The 23952-nt window shown below is 35.4% G+C and overlaps 1 pseudogene; it reads left to right on the top strand.

Annotated features, from left to right (window-relative positions):
- The first annotated feature begins 15234 nt into the window (after positions 1-15234).
- On the top strand, positions 15235-20177 carry LOC116154471 (serine/threonine/tyrosine-interacting protein-like; annotated as a pseudogene).
- The last annotated feature ends 3775 nt before the right edge of the window (positions 20178-23952 follow it).

The raw sequence follows: 23952 nt of genomic DNA, 5'->3' as shown, positions 1-23952 counted from the left end.
AGGGACAAAGCATCAATGAAACTAATCCTGCAAAAGGGTTCTTATTATCCAGGTCTTCTTTTGCACAACTAAAAGACTGGCAGCTGGTGTTTGTTTTTTTTTCCTTCAAACTCCAGGGTTAGCATCTTTATAGACAAGGGCAGTCCTGATCATAAACCCTACTGCACGTGCACCGAAGAGTCGAATTAGCCTGTCCCTTCCTTCCTTAAATCCTGATGCTCACTTTTCTTCCTTACTAACAACTGTCCTCCTGGAAATATTTTTCCAGAATAGGATACTTTCGTTTGCATGAAAAATTTATTCACGCAGATATCCTTTCTCCTCAGTGATTTTCTTCATGGCATCTGGGAACTCTTTTGCTGCCTCTTGGTCAACAGAAACTGCTTTTCCTATTATCTTGACTTTTTTTTAAGTCAAACCTCTTTCTAAAATTATCATACCATTCTATGTTGGCATTAAATTCCCTAGCTTTACATCCTTCTCTTTCCTTTTGCTGTAAGTAGTCATATAATGACTTCACTTTTTCTCATATTGTATTAGAGTCCATACGTTTGTCTTTCTTATAGCAATCCTGCATCCACATAAAAGCTGCATTTTCAATGCAAGTAAAAAGGTATTTAACAAGAGGTACAAAATTTTCACATCTGCTGGCATAGCTACAGTGACAGCTTCGAGAATTTCTTTTTCCTGTTTTTATATTTGTCCTTATGCTGGCTTTATCTTGAAGTGGTGGGCAAATGCAGCTGCAGACTTCCATCTACGGTCCATATCAAACAACTTAAGTTTTTCTTGAATGTCATGACTTTTCTCTGCTTCTTGGGAGTGCCAGCATCACCAGTGGCACTTCATATGGGTCCCATGGTGCTATTCAAGATTTATGGCATTACACTTAACATGATGAAAAATACATAAGAACCGTGAGAGATCACTTTTTACTGCCATGTACAATTTACTGGAGAGAAAACTGCTCACAGAAAACTGTGATTATTAACATCACACCACATTTTAAGCAGTTACTCCCAACACTTGAACTCACCGCAACAGCAACAGGAAGTGGCTGTGAAATTATTACAGAAGTACAGTATGTACTCCAGTTAATTTTATGCAGTTATGATTTAATACTGTGTCCTTTCCACTTGTTTACACTTCTCTTTTTTCTTTTTTTTAGTATGTGTATATTTTTATTAAAGTATAGTCAGTTTACAATGTTGTGTCAATTTCTGGTGTACAGCTTAATGCTTCAGTCATACATGAACACACATACATTTGTTTTCATATTCTTTTATACCGTAAGTTACTAGAAGATATTGAATATAGTTCCCTGTGCTATACAGTATAAACTTGTTGTGTATCTATTTTACATATGGCAGTTAGTATCTGCAAATCTGGAACTCCCAGTTTATCCCTTCCCACCCTCTTCCCCTCCAGTAACCATAAGTTTGTTTTCTATGTTTGTGAGTCTGTTTCTGTTTTGTATATAAATTCGTTTGTCTTTTTTTTTTTTTCAGATTCCACATATAAGTGATATCATATTGTATTTTTCTTAAGCATGCACTCTACCACTGAGCTATACCCTCGCCCGCTACACTTCTCTTGACTGCGAATGGTGCCATATAGAGTCTGTATTTGAGTGCATAAGTTTTGAGAAAGTTTCCCTTTTTGTAACAAATTTGTATATATTTTATGGTAGCAAATGATAAAACAGACTAGTATCTATGTATATTTTATGCATTCATGACACATCTAACTTCTTAATTTTTTCAGTATTTCTAGGGTAGGCCAGTGCATCTGTTTATTTTTTTAATTGTTGCAAATTTCCAAAAAGTTTTCCTATGTATTTATTGGAAAAAAATCCCCATATAGCTGGACCTGCACAGTTCAAACCCATGTTGTTCAAGGGTCAAGGTTTTACTACATGTTTTCAAGTTTTATATAAATGCAGCTTGTGTTTTGTTTGGTGTTATGTTTTGTGAGATACACCTATGTTGATCTCTAAAACACCTGTTTCAATTTTCATTTTCACTGCCATATAATAGTCTTTTTTATGAAGATAACATAATAGATTTATTCCCTTCAATGATGTTTTTCTATTACTAACAACACTGTAGTAATTATTCTTATGCATATGATATTGTGCATTTGTGCAAGAGTTTTTCTAGCTATATGTCTGTAAGTAAAACTCCTGAAGAGTAGCATATTTGCATCTTAAATTTACCTGATATTGCAAAATTGCTGTCTAAAGTGGCCTTTACGAATTTACTTCTCATAATAATACATGAGTTCCATTAATTTTCATTCTTACTAAAATGTGATCTTGTCAGGTATTTTAATTTTTGCTAATCTTATGGGAATAAAATGCTACTTTACTGTGGACTAATTATAATCTCCTTGATTATTAATGGATGATATATATTTGCCTCTTAATTGACCATTTTTGTTTTCTCTTCTATGAGTATCTGTTCATATCTTTTCCTTTGAACTAGTTCTTTTTTACTTGCTGATTTTTAGGAGTAGTTTTAATTTTCTTCTCTTAGTTTGTGAATTATCTTTTATGTGTTTTCTAATATTTCTTGATGCAAAACAGTCTAATTTAAATGCTTATTTATCTGTTATTTCTTAACTATTTCATTTTTAGTGCTGTCTGGGTCTTGTTTTAAAATAAGACATATGTCTTCACTTGAAAGGTAAAGTTTCCATCCCTCCTCATATGCTTTTAATCCAGCTGGTATTGGGGTGTGTGTGTGTGTGTGTGTGTATAATCTGAGAGAATCCAAATATATATATTTTTTCCATTACTGCATTCCATGAGTATTTGTTGAATAAATTAACTCTATCATTTCATCAAATTATTTGTAAATCATTTAATCATTTGTGTCATCCTTGCCCAGAAGTTAAAAAAATTACCATTGTATCCTATTTTTTTAGTATATCTACTGATGAAACAAGCACAATTTAAAAATAAATAAAATATATTAAATGTGGATGAAAATTTCTAAAATCCTGTTGGTAAATGGATAAATATGTCAGTAAGGGAAACTCTACTTTTGCTCAAAATATTTTCTCTAGCTGGAGTTAATATAACCTAATATGAAATGCAGAAACTTTGCAATTTAGGTCATTTTCTCCCTGCCTTTCTGATGTCCATTATAAATTTGCTGTAAATAGTCATGGGTATTTTAAAGAAATAGCCTGTCATTTACTAAGATTCTTACCATTTCTGGTGCTCTTCGTTTATTTCTGAAGATCTGAGTTTTGCCCCAGTTCCATATCCTTTCAGCCTGAAGAATTTTAGAAATTTTTTCTAGTGTTGGTATACTGGGATTAATTCTCCTAGGTTTCCTTTATGTAAAATGTGTTTCTTTCTCTTTCATTCTTGGGAGATATTTTTGCTGGATGTAGAATTCTGGATTTTTTGTTGTTGTTTTCTTTGTTTTGCTTTGATAAGTTAGAGATACTGTTCACTGTCTTCATCCTCCAGAGTTTCTGATGAAAATTCCATGCTATATATGTATGTTTTCTGGCTCTCAAGATTTATTTTCTTATCTTCTGCCTCCCAACAGTTTGACTATGATGCACCTGGCAGGGTGAGGAGTGGTGAGGTACTTTTTGGACTCATTCAGATTGGGATTTGCTGAGCTTCTTGAATCTGTCTTTCTCCAAATTTGTGAACTTTTCAGTCATTATTTTTTAGATTTTTTTTCTGTCCACTTCAGTCTCCTTCTCTTTTGGGACTACAGCTTCACATATGTTAGATATTTTGATCTATCTCAGGTCTTTATGTGTCTTTATTTTTATTTTTAATCTATTTTCTCCTTTATTAAGTCCAATTAGTGACATTTGAACTTCTAATATTGTATTTTTTGCTTCTAAAATTTCTATTTGGTTATTTTTTATGTATTCTATTTCTCTGCTCACATTTTCTGTCTTTTCATTTATTAAAGGTGTATTTTCTTTTACCTCTTTGATTTTATGTTTATATCACCTGCTTTAAAGTCGTCTGCTAATGCCAACTTCAGATCATCTCAGAGTTGGGCTCTGCTGATTGTCCTTCCCCATGAAGATGGCTCATATTCTCTTGGTTACCTGCATGTAACATAATTTGGGCTGCATCCTAAACATTGTGAATGTTATCCCGTGTAGGCTCTAGATTCTGCTATATTCCTCAAAATGTATTGCTTTTTTTGTTTTTGCAGGCAATTAACTTGTTCAGATTCAAGCTGCAAACTCTGGCTCACCTGTGGTGGGTGACAGCTCAAATCTAAGTTTAATTCTTTTCCATTTGACTGGTCTGCTGGTAGCTTTCTTCATGCATCCATCATTCAGGATTATCCAGAGACCTGGGCAGAGTTTATTCACACAGTTTGAAGATTCCCCTGTCTGGATCTGTCTTTTCCATGATTCCCTCCCATTCTCCATCATCTTTGGTTGCTGGCTTCATTCCCTGATTCCTCAGGACATAAACACAGTGGGCTTCCTATCAGAATATAGGGACAGAAGGCAGTACTATTTGCATTTTTCTAGTGACAACTTCTTTTCAGAATCTGCCTGCCTTATTTCCTCTCCAGAGCCCTCAAGATACTGTTTTTTAGTATTTTGTTCAGAGTTTATAGTTGTCATTAGCAGAAGAGCTGTTTGAAGCTATTTTGGAGCTTATTCAGCCATTGCAGAAGGGCATCAACATTTTTTCTCTTGAATAATGAAGCACTGGTAAGATATAAAGTTGGTTCAAAATGAACAAATAAAAATGATTAATTCTTATGACTTATTCTCTCTAGGTAAGAATATAGTCATTTTAGGAAGCTATTTATTTAATCTGTTACATTTTCCAACATGTGTCTAGAACTTCTTTTGAAATTGCCTTAAGAGCCTATGATATATTTTTCAATTTACTAAGAATTGGCACTTATCTAAATAGTGAGTGTCATCCACCTCAGAGGAAATTGGATATTTTTTATATAGGCAAAAAAATTGGGGGGATTAAGTCAAAAAAATAAGATGGCTGCTATGGACTATGAATTGTGTTCCCCCCAAAATTCATTTTACAGTCCTGACCTCCCAATTTAACTATATTTGCAGGTTGGAACTCTATGGAGGTAGTTAAGGTTAAATGATGTCGTAAGAGTGGAGTCCTAACCTAATAGGACTTGTGTTCATATAAGAAGAAGCGATGCCAGAGTTCATGCTCTCTCTGTGCACACACAGAGGAAAGGCCACATGAGGACATGGTATGAACGTGGTCATCAGCAAACCAGGAAGACAATCTTCACTAGAAACCAGCCCTGCTGGAACCTTGATCTTAGACTTCCCGCCTCTAGAACTGTGATAAAATCTCTCTGTTGTTTAAGTCACCTAGCCTGAGCTATTTTGTTGTGGCAGCCTGAGCACACTAATACAATAACACAACTTGTTCATATCATGTTTTGAGGGTAAAAATGCTGTAAGTATATAAAACAATGGGAAAAAATTGAAGAAAGAGTGGAATACATTAAAAAACCATTTTGTGCAATGGCAACGTGCTTATAATTGGCAGTGTCCTAATGCAGTGCCATTTAAGAGGAAAGTTCCATGATGACCATCTGGAGCTTTGGAGAGGAAATGGCTTCATGATTTTAAACCAACAACTTCTATGTTGTTTACCTTTTGGTAACACTTTATTAGACTACTCCAAAATTACACATTTTTTCAAATTTATCTTAAACTATAGAATGGTCAAAAAAGCTTTTTGCAAGCTTTCAATATGCATGAGTTTCTATTTTCAACAAGCATTTATTACCATGTTTAGGAACCCTTTGACCTTAAGGTGAAAAGATACCATTTATTTGGCTTAAATCTGCAGGACTGTCATGAATCCACAAGAGAAGTTACTTACAGAGCTTAGGAGAGATAAGAAAATAATCACTCATTACTCTACCATCTAGCAGCTGTGACCCCAGCGGTGAGTGTTTATGTGCGTGCATGTGTGTTTAAATTTGCTAAAGCAATGGAACAGTAAATCACCAACAATAACAGGTGGATCAATACTCTCACCTCTTTTCTGAGATCTGGAGCATGGCCTGAATCTGTCAGACAGAATTAAAGGGCTCAGGATGTCAGGGAGAATGCCAACAAATAGACCTGCCATGCTGTCCATTAACAAAAGCCCCCAATCACCACCGTTGCCATTGTTACCACTTTCAAAGGGGGACATTTGGGACCTGCCACTTTTCAGTGAAAGGTGGTCTGGATATTCACAGCAGAGATGACTTATATTTCTAACAAATAAAATGTACACCAATTTTGTGATAACATTGAATAAATTCCGTGGAAAGGAGGAATCATTGTATTTTACCATGACGAAGGAAATGCCATTTGATCAAAAAACAGATAGAGGAGGCTGCTGTGAGACTCAGGACCACAGCTCATGACTTGCTTGAAAGTTTCCATCATGTGCACAGTCTTTCCTTTGGCAAAGGCTAATGCCTAAGGCTCTCTGGGTTCTTTTGTCTTTGTACAACAACAGCAGTGCATCATGCATCTGGCCAATTGTGCAGAGGGGTACCACAGGGAGGGTTTCCATCCCAGCACCAGCTGGTGATGATTTTATGGCTACCAGCATGAGGATTGATAGCTTCCATAAATTCACATCCAGCTAGTGTACCCACAGATGCCATTCTTATTCTTATCTTGAAACTTTACTAAATTTTAGCCTGAGAAATATCCTGCAGCAGTGAATTCTGAAAGCTGATTATACATCGCATAAAAAGTCTTTTTATCCATTTTCAATCTGCTGCCTTTTGAATTCCATCCAGTTTCTGCTTTTTCTCAAATTAAGGTGAATGGGAGTATGGTATATAATTAGGCTGTGTTATACTATTCATTACTACATTCACCTTAATCTTATTATCTCTGCAGACATGCTAGGTCAATTCCAGCAGCATCTGAACAGAAGATGTGGTTAATTTTAAATGAACTGAATATAACTAATGATACGTTTGATTGAGATAAACGCCAAATTGAAAGAAATTGTCATAGGGACTTTATTGTGTTATTAACATGGGCAGGAGGGAAGCAGGTATTTTACAGGCACAGGGCTGGGGCCGGGGTGTCTCCGTATTTGTGAAAGGCTGTGAAGACATGGGAAAACTTCTATAGATCCTCTCTTCACTTTGCATTTGTTGTAGGTGAGTAATAGACTGTAAATGTTCAGTTGTGTGATTGTGAGCCTTCCAAAGGATGAACCCGTAGCAAATGTTTGTGACAGATGAAGAGTATGTAGTCAGCAACTTCTGAGACTTGGCGTTTCCAAAATAGAATGTTAACAAGGAAATAAATGGAAGTATTATAGAGAACTGCAGTCTGAAAAATATAATAAATGTGTACACACTCCCATAATGTAAATAGAATATAGATTGTTCTTCTGCTGGAAAATGAAAGGGATGTTTTGTAGATAGCAAGCATTGTAGTTACTACAGATATTCAACACATATAATCTAGTGTTTAACATAATTCTTCTTCTTTCATCTATAATAACATTTTAGATCACATGCTTGTGAATAAGCTACAGTGCAGGTCTACAGAGTCCCAGGGCCCTGACTTCTGCACTGGTTTGTTCCTTTACCCAACAATTTTCAGGGACCCTTAAGCTCATTCTCTGTCTGTCTCCCTCCCTCTCACTCTTTCTTTCTCTCCCCTCCCTTCTTTCTTCTCCGATGTCGGCTACACAGGAGATTACTGGAATCCACGCCCCCTCTTTGTCCTTTGCTTGTTGGGTTTGCCAGTTTACCTGCTTTCCTAGAGAGACTCTGAAGTGGCCAAATCCTCAGGCTGGTTTCTGTTCTAACCCAGAGCATGTATGACGTTTTCTGCTGAAGGAACTCACCCTGAAAATCTCTTTGCCCCCCAGTAATGTGATTTTTATTCTTTTCTTGTTTCTGACTTTCTACTTGATTATTTGACCACCTACCCTGTTTTATCCATCTGATTTTCCTTTGCTTATATAGCTCTGGTCGATGACTGACAGTTTTCTGGTTTCCCTAAATCATGAGTGTCCTGACTCTGACATTACTAGCCATAGGGGCCTGGATTTTTTGATTCCCTGTAGTTTCTGATCCACTGTTGCACCTAGATTTCAACTTCCCACCCACACCTCATTGCTTTAGGTGCAGCTCACAGCTGGAGATAGTCTAGTTTTTTTGAGGAACCATGTTTATTTTTCTACCTTTCTTCCTTTTTTTAAATTATAAAATAAGACATAATCCTTTTGAAATATTTGCAAATTACCCATAAAGTAAAAGAAGTCAGAACTAAACAAAGCAAAACAATAATTCCACAACCCAGAGACAAGCAGTATGGACATTTGGCATTTTCTTTCCAGTTTTTTTTTTTTTTAACGTAATTCAGACAATGGTAATGGTAACTTTTTAAATTCAACTTTATACCATAAACATTTTCAATTATCATTAAAAAGTCTTGACACAAATGATTTTTAGAGTTTAATTTTTTCACGTCATAAATCTCCCATAGTCATTTAATTATGCCTGTACTTCTGCCATTAATATTATTTCTAAAAATTTTGTGTAAGTAAAACTCTGATAAATACCTGTGTGTAAATATTTATCTGCATTTCATATACTTTTCTTGGGCTAAATTAATCAAACTGAAATTATTGTGTTAAAGCACATAAATATTTTAGAGTTTTTTGAAATAATAGCTATATCATACAAACGGAGCAGAACTAGGATTAGAGAACGACTCCTCTTAGACAGATGAACGTGCCTGTGCAGTTAGGGAAGGGGAGCGGGCAGAGCACACGGCTTCTTTACGTGATACCACCGTATGGGAGAAACAGTTTGTGCGAGTTCAAATTACGGTCTGACCGTATCATAACACGTGCCTATTACCCTATGATGATGTGTGCCACATTAATGTGTATCATTCTCTATTTGTGTTTTACGGCTCATGGTGGAATTTTGTCTTATATCTCATCTTTGTAATGTTTGACTGCATCATATAATCTCGAGAGTCCAGTATTTTCTCCATTATCACCTCTGTGGATGGCTCTGTTAAATTATTGTATTTTCCCCTATTCCCACTCCCATGTCTATTTCTGGACCATCTTCTGTACATATTAGTTATCTTTGGGTCTCAGTTGCTTCTGATAAGAAGCAAATGTTTGGTTGAATTGTTGTTTTTCTGTATTCAATGTGTCATTTTTTTTCTGGCTGCTTTCAAGATTTTATTTTCTCTTTATCTTGGGTCTTTAGCACTATGACTAATGTACTTGGAGGCATTTGTTGGTGCCCACTCTATTTAAATCTTTATAAATTTGTCTTTCATCAAATCTGAGAAATTTTTGACTCTTGTATTTTCAAATATTTCATCTGAAAGTCCTGCTGGGACTCCAGTAATATGCATTTTATACCTTTGGGTATAAATTCTCACAGACTCCTGAGACACTATTAACTTATTAATATCTTTCCCTTCTGCACTTCTTCAGATCAGATAATTTCTATTAGAGTATCTTTGAATTCAATGACTCTTTAAAAATTTTTATTCTGCTATTAAGCACGTTCATTGAATGTTTTATATTAGACACTGTGTTTCTGTTTTTATTTCAAGAAATTCCATTTCGTTTATTTTCAAAATTTCTATTTCTCTGCTGAGATTTCCTATTTTTTCACACAGTACAATCATAGTTTTCCCTTAGCTTATTGAGCATATTTAAAGCTGTTTAAAAATCCTTGCCTGGTAATTCCAACATCTGCATTATCTTGAGATTGGGCTCTGTAGATTGTTTTTCCTTTGAAAATGGGTCATATATTTCTACTTTTAATTTATCATGAGGTTTTGGAATGTACACTGGATATTGTGAATCATGTATAGTACAGACTTTAGATTCGGATATATTCCTATAAAGAGAACTCAAACTCAAACCCTGAACTCATAGTTCAATTTTTGTTTGTTTGTTAGTTTATTTTTGTTTTTAGCCTTAAATGGGCTGCTTGGGAGCTGCCCTCTTGAATGTGTAGTTTGGGGGTGAGCCAGAGATTTGAGCAGAGTCATTTATAGAACTGGGGACTCTCCCACTCTCTCCTTTTTCTAGGATTCTCAGCTTCATTCTCCAGTTATGATGGTTGCCCCATATTCTGTATTCTGGTTCCTCAATAACCTGGAGGAATTTTTCTGTGTTTTAGCCATTTTGCATGCCAGCTATGTCCTACTCTTAGGCTAAAAGCCTTTAAAAATAAGAAACTTACCACATGCTATTTATTTTTTCTATATATTGACTGCCCTCTAGTATCTGGAACAAATTGTTTTCTCTGCTGCCTTGGGCAATTTTTTTCTACAGACTGTCCAGAGTTTATAGTTGTCATTTACAAGAGCTTGGTCTAATATGAGCTACTCAGTCATTACCAAGAGTGGAAGGTTAGCCATGGTTTTCTGAAAGAAATTCATATTTGTGTATGTCTGACTTTCCCTCATTTGCGACTAAGGTGCAAAGAAGCTATTTTACATGTGGAGTAACTGACCCGAGACTCCAGATTTATGACCAGTCAAGGGGAAATACTCCTAGAGTGGCTGCACTTTCCCTCCTGCGGCTGAGTCCAGCTGCTGGAGGAGCGATTGCTCACCGCCACCCAGAGTGCTGCCAGAGACAGCTAGAGTGGGTCAGGATGTTGTTCTTAGAATTTTAGAGTAATTTAAAGCCCCTTGTGTCTGAAAATAGAGGTGGAATGGGGGTTCCCTGGACACAGTTGGAACACCACTCTGTTTTCCGGGAGATGGATTCTTGACTAACTGTCACGAAGCAGGCAGAATGGTAGGTTCAGCCCATATCAACATATTTCAGAGTGTGGCCATTGAGGAACTGCATCAAAATCATCTGGAGTGTTTGCTTTAAAAGAAAGATTTCTAGCTCACCCCAGACCTTCTTAATAATAAGCTTTGCAGACATCTGCATTCATATGCGAGTATGCCTGCATTCATTAAAGTTGGAGAACCACTGCTCTGTGTCAGTGGTTCTTAAGCCTGGCTGCACATTAGAGTCACCTGGGAAGCTTTTAAGTCTTCCAGATTCCCAGACATCCTCAGACGCTCTCTTAATTGGTATGGTTTGGGGCATTGGTATTTTTTAAAAGTTGCCTGAGTGATTCTAATGTGCTGTCGACTTTGAAAATCACTGCTCTTTGTGAATAGTAGTTGCTTTCTAGAGGGTCAAGAGAATGATTTCTAAGACTTTGAGGACAATGGGACATAAGATAACACCAACTAGTAACCCTTCCTGGACATGCAGACAGAAAATACACCTTTGAATATGGCACTAATTTCTGGATACTCTTGACACATATAAGGGGACCAAAAGATGCTGTGAGGTCATTCCACAGTGGTATTTCTGATTCGTAAATCCTAAGTCAAGACTAAACATGTTTCGTTACTACTGAAGTTTGTAGAACCCAATCTGTCAGCATCCCAGATAGAGACATACTATGCCCCATTTCTCAAACTGATTTAATTCTGTGATGCTTTTACTTATGCAACACTTAACATCTTGCACAAACAAACATGGGAAGTATTTGTTCTACGAAGCATTCATGTCAAACAAATATACTGGCTAATCAGACCCTGGAACACTATTATTTATAACTGGCAAGTTTTTAATATTTGCATTTTTCATGCTGGAGGTTTAATTATTTTATTCACATAGCAGTCTCAGCATTAGTACTCTCCCTCACTTGAGGAAGATGTTACCTGCATGTGCAAAGGGGGTTTTACACTATAGATGAGGAACTGCAAAATTATAGATTTCAGAGCTTCTATAGGATCTTCCCTCCTAGAGACAAAGGGAGAAAACTTTGCTCTCTAATGGAAACAAATTCTGTCTTGGAGGAGAGAGGGGAGATTCCCAGGTTTATAACAATAATCCTTTAAAGTGTAAACAAATAGCTCCAGAGTTTATCACTCTATGAATTATAAATGTAAGAGTTCAGGAAAATAAATCTCTATATTTTTCCAATGGTTTTTATCTATTTTTCTAGAGAATTTCTGCTTAGTCATTCTTTAACTCAATGTTGCTGGCAGTCATTGCTCAGAAAGCCCTGAATGGGCAAAAACATGAAAATATTCATATTTTCTTCACAATACCATCTACTATCAACTTGGAACAACATGACCAACTCCAAATATGTTCCTGATTCAACAATATTTCTACTATCCATCCTAGCAAAGCACTCCCTTCATGGAATGACTACCTGGAATAACTCCAGGACATGCAGACAGACTTACAAAGTAACTTGTTACATGAAAAACATAAGTAAAAATTAGATTCTAGAATAGAGTATCCCTTAGTATTTAGCACTTCATAAATATTTCTGTATATAATTTTTTATTGAAGTATATTCAGTTTACAATGTTGTGTCAATTTCTGGTGTACAGCATATGGTTCAGTGATACATGAACATACATCTATTCATTGTCATATTCTTTTTCACCATCAGTTACTAGAAGATATTGAAATTAGTTCCCTGTGCTATACAGTACATATTTTTAAATATTTTATTTATTTATTATTGTATTATTTATTTCATTTTGGCAGGGAGGGGAGTAATTAAGTTTTATTTATTTTTAAAGGAGGTTCGGGGGATTGAACCCAGGACCTCATGCATGCTAAGCACGTGCTCTACCACTTGAGCTATACCCTCCCCTCAGTACTCCGTAAATGTTAACTATTACAACACAAACTATGTCTAGTTTGTTCATTTTATCTGCGTATATGGTGATGTTGCTATTGTTGGCTTCCGTATTTGTAGCACTTTTTCCAGATAGTGTGGAATGAACTAAAACCGAGGCGGAGTTTTGGAGGCTTGAAATGTAAACAGAAACCAGAAATGTGGATGGAAATTTACATATTGGGTATCAGGTCTAATTCACTGTGTAAGTATTGGATAGGTGGATGGTAGCAAAGGATGGAAGATGGGGTAGGGATCAACTAAGACAGACAGCAAGTCAGCAATAGATTTTTCCATGAAAAGAAATTAATAGGATTTAAACAATTTGAACCATAAATCTCAAGTCAGGGCCAAGAGTTAACCTGGGATGAAAGGGAATCAGTTATGACAGCGGCTGTCAGACGAGAGACTGTGTTGATAAACGCTGACAACTGAGAGCACTGCTATTTCTGCTGGCTCTTACTGTCCTAATAGTGCAGAAGACACGTTGGCGCCTAGCTTTTCTTACAGGCATTTCAAGGATTTAGAACCTGCTGGAAAGATCATTTGGTAGAGAGATCCTCGACAATATTTTCTCCCATGAGGAGAAAAGCATTCGCATGCCTGTCTGCTTCCAGCTGACTAGTCCCCAGGGCACTTTGCCTGCTGTGATCCTGACTGTCCTCTCCACACCTATTCTGTAGCTGATAGCCTCCTTTGCTTTTATTTAAAAACGTTTTACACCTTTCATTCTGTGAGTTCATTCTGGGATAAATGACCGCTTTATTGTAAGAGTTTATGTATGTAGGTATGTAGGCATGTATACATGTATTTATTACTGTCTTAATTTTGGGGGGAGAGTATAGCTCAGTGGTAGCATGTGTGCCTAGCATGCATAAGGTCCTGGGTTCAATCCCCAGTACCTCCATTAAAGATAAATAAATAAAAACCTAGCTTTACCCCCCACCAAAAAAAAAAAAAAAAGAAGAAAAAAAGATTCATTACTGTTTTAGTTTTTAGTTTGCCTTTGAACTTGATCAATTTGGGGGTCTTTCTCTTCCTTATGGTAAAGCACTCCTGTACTTTAAAGGCTTTTCTTCTCCTTGACAATCTCACTTGCTTTTATCGATAAGTCACACAAAGCTGATCCATTTATTTACTTATGTTTATTTATAGATGTCATTTTAATTCTCATTTTGTTATTTCTAATTCATGTGCCACAAAAATGCTAGGCCTCCAAATGGAGGCCTGGAAATGATCTCCAAATTTTCTGTGTATCTTTCACTTTTTATGTTACTTCCTTTTAGATAATGTAGCACACCAATTTAAATTGCTGTTCAGTGGAATAATTTAATTTGTCCATTTTTCTCAAGTAAGAAAGTAGCTCACTATACACATAATAGGAATTTACTGACTTTACAAAACGAGTTTACACTGCACTCGTATTCCATTTAATAGTTATTGTAAGCTATCTTTAAACTTCATATGTAAATAGTTAATGATATAAATTAAAGTTAAGAAATTACTTAAAAATTGTACTCTGGGAAGTGGTAAGCAGAATGTTCATTAACTAAATTTAATTCTGAAAAGGGCCATAGCTGCCATGGAAGTGGCCAAAGGCATGGCCTGAATATTCCATATCTCTGTGATGCAGAAAGCCAGATGGCTATACACTGATAAAAAGCTGCAACAGAGCAGCTTAAAAATAGGGTTGAGAAAGGCCACTGACGTGGGCTGTGCATACTTCCACTGACCAGCCACAGGTGACCCAGCTAGTTCCCAAGTAGTGTTAAATTTAAATTGCAGACTGGTTAGCAACTGTATATGTAGGAATACGTATGCTGTGTGTGTGTGCATGTGTGAGTTTGCCCGTAAGCATGTGTGCCTCTCAGGGGAAAAGAGCAGGGAAGAGATTATAGTACAGCTGGTCGAAGAAGTTGTATTTTCCATGACTGCTTTCATTTGAGAGATGGGCTTTCAAACATACCGTTCAATGAATCTGGCCTGGCAATTTGCTGGATACAATTTTTCCATATCAGTTTAAACTCTGTGTCCCAAAACATTTGTGCTTGCATCCTCTGGCTCTAAATACGTCTCCTGTTTTCATACCTCCACCACAGCAGTTAGCCAACTGATACTTCAGAAGAGCATTAGATGGCCAAATAAGTAGCACCATCTGCTGCAATTTAGAGGAATCCTCAGTGGTGCTGTGACAGCTGTCTTGTTTTGAGTCCTGAACACCAGAATTCATTTGTCAAAGAGGACACATATCCAGTGGTAGAATGGCCATATTCTATAACAGGAATGCTTTTTCTAGCAAGCAATACCCTATTCTTATGGCGGCTAGACTTCTGGAAACCATTGTTTAATCTTCAAAATATTACCCCAAATGTGGATGCTGACAAAATAGTCCTTCTAGGCAATTAGATTTAAAGCCCGAAGTCTCAAGCCATGCTTTAATGTATGAAAAGTCATTACACCCTCCCTAAGTGCCTAATTACATTTACTTAATGCACAGTCTTTAATAAGCTTGATTATCTGGCTTGTGAGCATGGAGCATCATAGGAGCTGCAAGCTAGAATTAGATATGGTAGGGTTATAAGTGACTCAAACTCAATAATTACAAGTAGAGAATTCAGTGAATTTTAATAAAATATTAAAATGTAGACCATGATTATATACAGATTACAATGACATAGTCATGTATTCATTCATTTAATAAATACCCATTTACTATGACCCAGGCACTTTTCTAAATGCTAGCACACATAGAGAAGTTAGTAAGACAAGGTCTTGCACTTAAAGAGTTTGAATTCTGGTCAGATGGGCTACTTCATGAATAATGCAAGGTAGGTTATACAAATACCATTGGAGGAACAGACAATTTAACATAAGAGCTCAGACTAGGCTAAGATTACTTCAAACACAGGAAAGATTCATGGGAGCTGTGGCATTTAAAATTGACTTTGAAAGAAAAAACGTGGTGTGTAATTTGAATATACTGATAGAGGAGCATGGCATTCCGTGTAAATAAAAGAGTGTGAGAACACCTGAAAGCCCAAAGAACTATAGGAAATAGGACCACCAGGGGACTGAAAGCTCTCCCAGACAGGCTGTACCTGTCCGTGGCTTCTGTGGGTACAGACGCCCAACAGTACTTTAAAAGGGTCACATAAGTAATTTTTGGTATACTTTTAGTTAATATTGAACCAAATTAGAAAAAAGTATTTTTTACAGGCAATAAGATGCACTGATTTAAAAATATAAGTCACCATGTTTGACAAACGTATAGAACACTTTCATTATTTCAAAAAGTGACTTCCACCTATTTGGGGAGTTTTCAGGTATCTTTCTTAAAATTTATAATCTATATCCACAATGGTCTGATTAAATAGTGTCAATTTGATTGTTTAAAAATTTATTGAGATTTGTTTGTAACCTTAGTAAAGTTTTGTGGACACTTGGAAAAAATGTGTATTTTGCTATTGTTGTTTAAAGTGTCCTATAAACGTGCATTAGGTCAGTGGGTGGGAAGTGCTGTTCAAATCATCTGTACCTGTGCTGATATGCTGCCTGCGTGTTTCACTGAGGAAAGAGTGTTGAAGAGCCACGTTGTAATTGTGCATGTCTATTTCTCCTTTCAGCTGTTCAGTATTTGCTTATATGTGTGTGTGTGTGTGTGTATGCATGTGTGTGTATATATACACACACACACACACACACACACACATATATATATATATAAATTTTGGAGCTTTTCTGTTAGGTACATATACCATCTAGGATTTTTATTCTTCTTAATGAATTGGTCCCTTTATTGTTATTAAACATGTCTCCTTAAGAATGATCAAATTCCTTGCTCTGAGGTCTACTTTTCTAATATTTAATAGCCAATGCTGCTTTCTTATGATTAGTAAATTGTATTATTTATCATTTTCCATCATTTTACTTTAAAAATATAGTTTCTATATTTTAAGTGCATTTCTTGTAAACAGAACATAGTTGAGTATTGCCTTTTTATCAGTCTAACAATCTGCATTTTATTTGAAGTACATTGACTATTTGTATTTATTTTTTGATCTGGATGTGTTTACTATTAGCATCATTCTATTTGTTTCTTGTTTCATCTGCTCTTCATTTATTTTCTCCTTTTCTTTTTTTTCAGATTGAGTATTTTTAATTGTTTGGTTTTATGTCTATTCTTATAAGCTGTATCTGTTTTGCTGTTTAGTAGCTGAACTAAGATTTACAATATGCAGTTTTAATATATCATTGTCTTTCTTCAGATATTATTACAGCACTTCATGTATGATGCATGAATCTTATAATATACTTCCATTTCACCCTCCTATTCTTTGTGCAATTGTTATCATATATTTTACTGCTGCATATCTTACAATTCATTATTATAAGTCTAATGTTATGGCCTCAAATTGAAGGAATTTTTTAAATGAGAAAAAAATTTTTTCACACCTTTAACATTTCTCACACTCTTTATACCTTTTTGAAGAGCCAGCTTCCCATTCGAAGAATTTTCTTTAATGTACCTTATAGTGCAGATCTGCTGACACCAAATTCTCTTAAGTATTGTTTGTATGAAAATGTTTTTAGTTTTATTTTTGCTGCATGTAGAATTCTGAGTGTTTTTAGTAATTTAAGGATTGTCTTTTTCCATTGTCTTCTCATTTACCTTTTTTTTTTTTTTTTGGATGAAAAGTCAGGGATCATTCTTATCTTTGTACTCCAATATATATTGTGATTTCTTCCTCTGGCAGCTTTGAAGTTTTCTCTTTATCACTGTTTCCCAGCACATTCTTTGGTATGGTTTTCTCTCTGTTTATCTCGCTTAGTGTTCATCAAGCTTCTTGGATTTTCATCAGTTTGAAAACAATTTTAGCCATTATTTTTTTACACATTCTTTTGGTCCTCTTTTTCTTTTTTATCTGTACTCAAATGCCATGCATCTTTGACACTTGATATCACTCTACAAATCACTGAGGCATTTTCTTTTCATTTCTTGTCTTTTTTTTTGTTTATTTTTCTCTGCCTTTGCTTAAGTTTAGATGGTTTTTACTGTTATGTCTTTAAATTCACTGATCTATATACTTCAGTGTCAAATATAAATGTACTATTAAGTGTACTTGGTTAATTTTTTCATCTTATATATACAATTTTAAAGTCCTTGTTTATTAATTCCTTTGTTTCTGTCATTTCTGTGTCTGTTTTTATGTACAGATTTTTCTGTCTTCACATGTCTATTAATTTTGGATCAGCTGCTCGCCATTATGATGTCATGTATTATGTGAAAATAGATATATAGACAGATAGATAAAAATCCATATAAACGTATATGGATTTTGTTGTTTTCTTTTAAAACTTGTTGGCGTTTATTTTGGCAGGCAGATAAGTTAGTTGACAATCAACTTGATCCTTTTAGGTTAGTTTTAATCTTCGTTCGGAAGGTTTTACAATATCCTTTCTTGCAGAACTAGTTTAGCATTACAGTTAAGGTCTGATCCTCTGCGGTATCTAAGGAATACCCTGAGTTATGAATACCTCTCACCCCTATGTAAGTTCAGGAATTATGTAGCTGACGACCTCCCAGTAGTTGATAGTTTTTGGTTTAGCTGGTTCATTTTTGCTTGGGATGACAGAGCTTTACTTGATGCACGCAGAGCTTGGTGTTTAGCGACAGACCCAAGTAGACCCCTGCACAGATTTTTGGAGTACTCTCTCTGCATAAATCACCTCTTCTAGTTCCCTGGCCAGAAAACTCTTCCTGCCTCAACTTTCTTACACTGGAATCTCTATTTCCTCAACCCAACACTGCCTTGCTCTGCTTCATTCCATCCTCCCAGAACTGAGTTCTTGGAAGTACCTACAGAAGTAAAGCCAGGGAAATTGTAGGAGTCACTCTCTGTGCTTCTTCTCTGACAAGAGCACCTTGTTTCCTAATATCCAGTGCTTGGCAATAGTCTCATATACTTTCATTAAATTTTCCCATTTTTTTAGTGAAAGGTGATTTTTTAAAAAAAATTCCAGTTAAGTGTAATATATATGGTGCCAATAAGAAAAGATACATACATTGCATATTTGATTCAGAATTTTAAAAAATGATTTGGTTTTAAGAAATTACTAATACATTGGGAGGGTGGGGAGGAAGGAGGGGAGACGGTTGTAGGGCTCGTGCTGGTGCCGGAACCTGGGCGGCCCGAGGGGCGCGGAGACTCGCGGGAAGGGAGACGGCAGCAGCATGGCGGCTGGGCACGAGCCGCTCCACCGCCTCTTCCTGGCTGTCGCCGCCGCCGCTGCCGCCGCCGCCGGAGTCGCTGGGTCCCTTTAGTCTGCGTGTTTTAGTGTAAGACCGCTGTCTACCCTTCAGTCCTCCGGTCTACCCGTCCTGCTACCTCTCACCGCCACTGCCAGCTCGCGGGTCGGGCCGGCCGGGTAACTCCCACCCCCCACCCCCAAGCTCGCGGCCGGACCGTGGAGGACGTGAGGCTGGAGTTGCCCGCGCTCCCACAGTGCAAAGAAGCCGCCGACGAGTGGACCTATACTGTGAGACGAGAGATGTAGGAAATTTTACCTGGACTGTTTTTAGGCCCATATTCTTCAGCTATGAAAAGCAAGCTACCTATAATAAAGAAATATGGAATAACTCATATAATATGTATAAGACAAAATATTGAAGCAAACTATTAAACCCAACTTTCAACAACTATTTAGATATTTAGTCTTGGATATTGCAGATAATCCAGTTGAAAATATAATACTTTTTTTTCCCCATGACTAGAGAGTTTATTGATGGGAGCTTACAAAGTGGAGGAAAAGTTCTTGTCCATGGGAATGGAGGGATCTCCAGGAGTGCTGCCTTTATTATTGCATACATTATGGTAACGTTTGGAATGAAGTACAGAGATGCATTTTGTTCAAGAAAGAAGATTTTGTATTAATCCTAGTGCTGGATTTGTCCTTCAACTTCAGGAATATGAAGCCATCTATTTAGAAAAATTAACAATACAGGTGATGTTGCCACTTCAGATAGAAAGGTCGTTATCTGTTCATTCTGGTACCACAGGCAGTTTGAAGAGAACACATGAAGAAGAGTATTTTGGAAACATACAAGTGGCGACTGCGCAGAATGGCTGACTCAAGAGCAACGTTATAGAGGATGTGAATTTCTATTTGGGAAGGAGAAAATACTAGAGACAGTAATAATGTAAAATGGTAAAAACACAAGTAGTTTCTTTTCAATTATATGTTGCTTCCAGACGTGTTTCTCTGCAACTTGTTGAGCAACATTTTAAGAGGCTGGACTTCTGCAATAGATGGCACTGATGGTTTTACTCCCTTTTTTTTTTTTTTTTTTTTTAATTCTTTACAGTTTTATTATAAACCAAGAATTTTGGACTTGCAAAGAGGTATTATTGTGATAACGCACTTTTCATACCTGAAATTTATTTGTATGATATAAAATTATTACTTTAAACAAAATGTAAGTTAGGGGGAATTTGTTTATAAAATCTGGGTAATTTATAACAAAAGAATTTCCTAACATTTGCTAAAAATTCATTTTGTGTTCTACATATTTAAAAATAATTTTACAGTTCAGTTTTATGATGGAGCCTCTTACATAAACATTAACAAAGGCAAGAATCTGCCACATTTCTTTTTTAGTATAATTCAATAGCTTAATTACCTTTATTTTTTTAAACTTCTTGATCCCTTATTAATAATCTTTAGATAATGACATTAGCCAACTATCCTTACTTTAACATGATCCAAGGATTGCTTCCTTTCCTATTACCTTCCTAATTTTATTCTACAGAAAAAAAGTTTAATGAAAAAAGGAAGGTATTTTGCTTTATAATACCAGATGCTCAAAAACAAGGAGTTTTAAACTTTCAAGTGACTTTCCTTTAACATTCTTAAAAGCCACATGTTGTGTTTGTTCATTTCAGAGTTATGTAGACTGTTTTTTCTTTGTCCAAAATGGTTCTAAATAGTAAATATAATAAGCAAATGTAATACTATTTTTTCTAAACCAAGCCCCCCCCAAAGTGCCTTGCCTCATTAGAAAAAATTTTTAAAAAAATCCTCATGACCTCTAAATTAGTATGTAGAACAGTGAAAAGTTTTGAACATTTCCCTGCAATTTCTGTTTTGTTTTTTTTAAATCATAAATTAGCTCAAACTGAAAGTCTTTAAGGCTTGAAGAAACCTTGGTAAAACTATTTGGAATATTGGAATATGGAACATTTACTCCATTTTATATTGTCTTAATGATTCTGTGAGTTTGTTCTGACTTAGAAGCTTTTCTTTGAGGTTGCAGTTATTGGAGAAAGTGATTGTGGAAGAGTTTGTTGTATTATAAATTAGTATTGTAATCAATACAATGTAATCTTTACATTGAGTTAATCCAAATTTCCCTGCATAATTTACATTAGAGTCACTTTATGGATCCTAGGTTCTCCATGTTTTTATTTATACATATAAAAATTGTTCTAAGAAAAACTTCTGCTATTTTAAGAATGATGTTGGGGAGGAGAGGAGTGTTTTTAACATTTTATAGGTGATGACTTAGGGTAGCACAAACAAAACTCCTTTGTATCTCACTTTTCTCAGTCCTCTCTCTGGAGGTGCTCTACTGATGGAAATGTTTTCCATACATTTCCTTAGTACCAACAGGTACTATGCAAGGTAACCTACTACAAGTTACCTACTTTGCTTTCCTCCCTGAGATGTAACAACACAGTGTAAGCTTTTTTTATCCAGCATAGCAGGAGAGTGGAAGTGAATCAAAATTGCTTTGTTAATTAATTGTTAATTCCTTTTGACCCAGGTGGTATTCCTTTTCTGATTTCCCTTCCCTTCTCCTGTTTTTACCACCCTGACAACAGCATATTGTTAATCCCATGTGGTCTCATGCTCTGTTGTGTGACCAGGTCACTGGGTGTGGTGGTCTAGTATAGTTAAGATTTGCATTGAGTGCTGTGAAATTCCAGTTGGTAAAGTGCCAGATAACACAGCTTTCCTGTATATAGATCACTATTAGGTAGATCATCAGTCTCTTTTGCAGTCTGTTAAGCTTTGATGCTTCATTCAGCAAAAACTGCTTACAAGGACCTTCATACCTGTCCATTTAGGTCTTAAAAATGAGGCAGTTAAGATTTTTTAAAATTAATTTCTTAAATACACATATCCTCTCCAGTAGTCTGGCCACGAATACAAGTTTGGTTATTTATTTATTTATAGCTGGTAATTTTCCGCTTTTTCTAACCACTATAACTTTTATGTTGTTACTGAAGTGCCTGCCCAGCACTGTATAGTAAAGACTGTCTCTCACAAACACTAGAAAAAGGGATTGTCATCTTCTTGAGTACTAATTAATATGGACAGAATGTTTATTCTTTCTTTCATATAAGAACACTACAAGTTTGTTTTATCTTGAGTCCATTCTTTCACCTCATGTTGAGCTAGTTCTTCTGGTAGCTCTGCCTATTCTTCTGTTGGGTTCTATTTCCATAATTCCTTTATTTCCACTGTTGTTTTGTGATAGTTAACCAATCATGATTTACTTTCTAGAATATTCAAATAATGTATGAGTGATATAGCACCCAATTTTAACCAGTAAATATTAATCTGGGCACAGAATTTAAAATGACATCACATCAAAACATAGAAAAACTATTTATTGTCCATTTTGAAAGTATGAAACATAAATATTGAAAATATTCAAACTGGAATGGTAGTATTTTAATCTTCTATTTTTATTTCATTGGTTCGTGGTAATTTCTTATCAAATATTTAAACAGCACTTATTTGTATCTACTCTATGTTGGAAAAGTTAAACCGTGATAGCTTTTGCTACCAACTCTCAACCACTTAACTTTCTGAGTAGAATATTTGTTTTGGGAGGATTTTGTGCTTCATCTGAGTTTAGAAGTAATGTCAGAAAATGTTAAGCATGTCCTTTTAAAGAAAATGTAAGGTTTCTAATTGTCTTATTACCATGGTAATTCAAGTGACTTAGAAGTATTTAACTGCAATCTTGAATTATAAAGTTGGGATGCATATATAGAGACATGTATCAAAATCTCAACTTGATGTAAAGTAAATGAGCAGTTACCTGGTGGTTTTTTTTTTTTTCCAAATAACTGTTTAACTATAATTTCATAACAAACTTAGCTTCATTTCAATATTTATTTTGTCCATTTGTCAGTGCTCCAAAAAGGAAGTAATAGGAAATAGCTGAAAGTTACTAAAATTTTTTTTCTTTTTTATTGATTAGACAAATTAGTTTCTAGGGTCTTCGAATGCTGGGTTTTTTTATCTTACCCATCCATGGAAGCTAAAAAAAAAATCACTCAAAATATTTAGGTTTACATGTTAGCTCTCTCATAGGGAGTTGCCATACCTTACAATTCAAAGTGTATTCTATAGATCAGTAACATTATACTGACATGTAGTTGCAATTTACTATGCAGCAAAAATGATTCAAGAAGAAAAATAACCTACAGTGTCTATTTATCTTTGCATAGGCAACTGCTCAAGTTACTCTACTTTTAACATTTGTACTTGGATAAAATGCTTATGTATGTATAGGAATGTCACAGTGCAAATGCTGCTAGCTCAGGCACAAAGTATTAAAGTTATTTTGTGAAGATTGGTGGTTGTATTAAAACTGTTGTGCCATTATACCTCAAAAAAAAGAAATTACTAATATAATATTTTAATATAATAAAACTATTTATGACAAAGCAATAATATTGAATTATTAGTACAATATATTAATTATATTATAATGTCAAAAAATAAGTTGTTAAGTTTATATAATTCTGTTTTTAAAATCCTGTTCTTTGACTATTGAATCTAGTGTCAGAACAGAATCCCTAATTCTGGTTTTCAAATTTTATATTGTTCAAGAATTAGCATATTTGCCAAGGAGCAGATTCTTGAGTCTCAACTCCAGATATTCTAATTAATTAAGTTTTGGGTGGGACCAAGCTATCACCATTTTTGAGCAATATTCCCATTGATTGTGATATAGGAGGTCCAAGAGAAAATTCCAATGAAATGTCCTTGTGCTGTTGATATTTTCCGTTTGGGTGATTGATTAATAACAAATGACGATATTGATTCTGCAGGACTGAAAGCATAATTTACGTGTTGCAGTGCCTCAAGGCTATGTAGGTCTTGTGTTCAATCATTTCAAATAAGTAAATGTATAAACTAAAAGTTTTGTTTTCTTTTTAATTTGATTTTTTTC

The sequence above is a fragment of the Camelus dromedarius genome, chromosome 2, assembly GCF_036321535.1.
Source record: "Camelus dromedarius isolate mCamDro1 chromosome 2, mCamDro1.pat, whole genome shotgun sequence".
Classification (NCBI taxonomy): domain Eukaryota; kingdom Metazoa; phylum Chordata; class Mammalia; order Artiodactyla; family Camelidae; genus Camelus; species Camelus dromedarius.
Note: the sequence above shows the minus strand (reverse complement) of the source record. Positions and strands in the feature narration are given on the sequence as shown.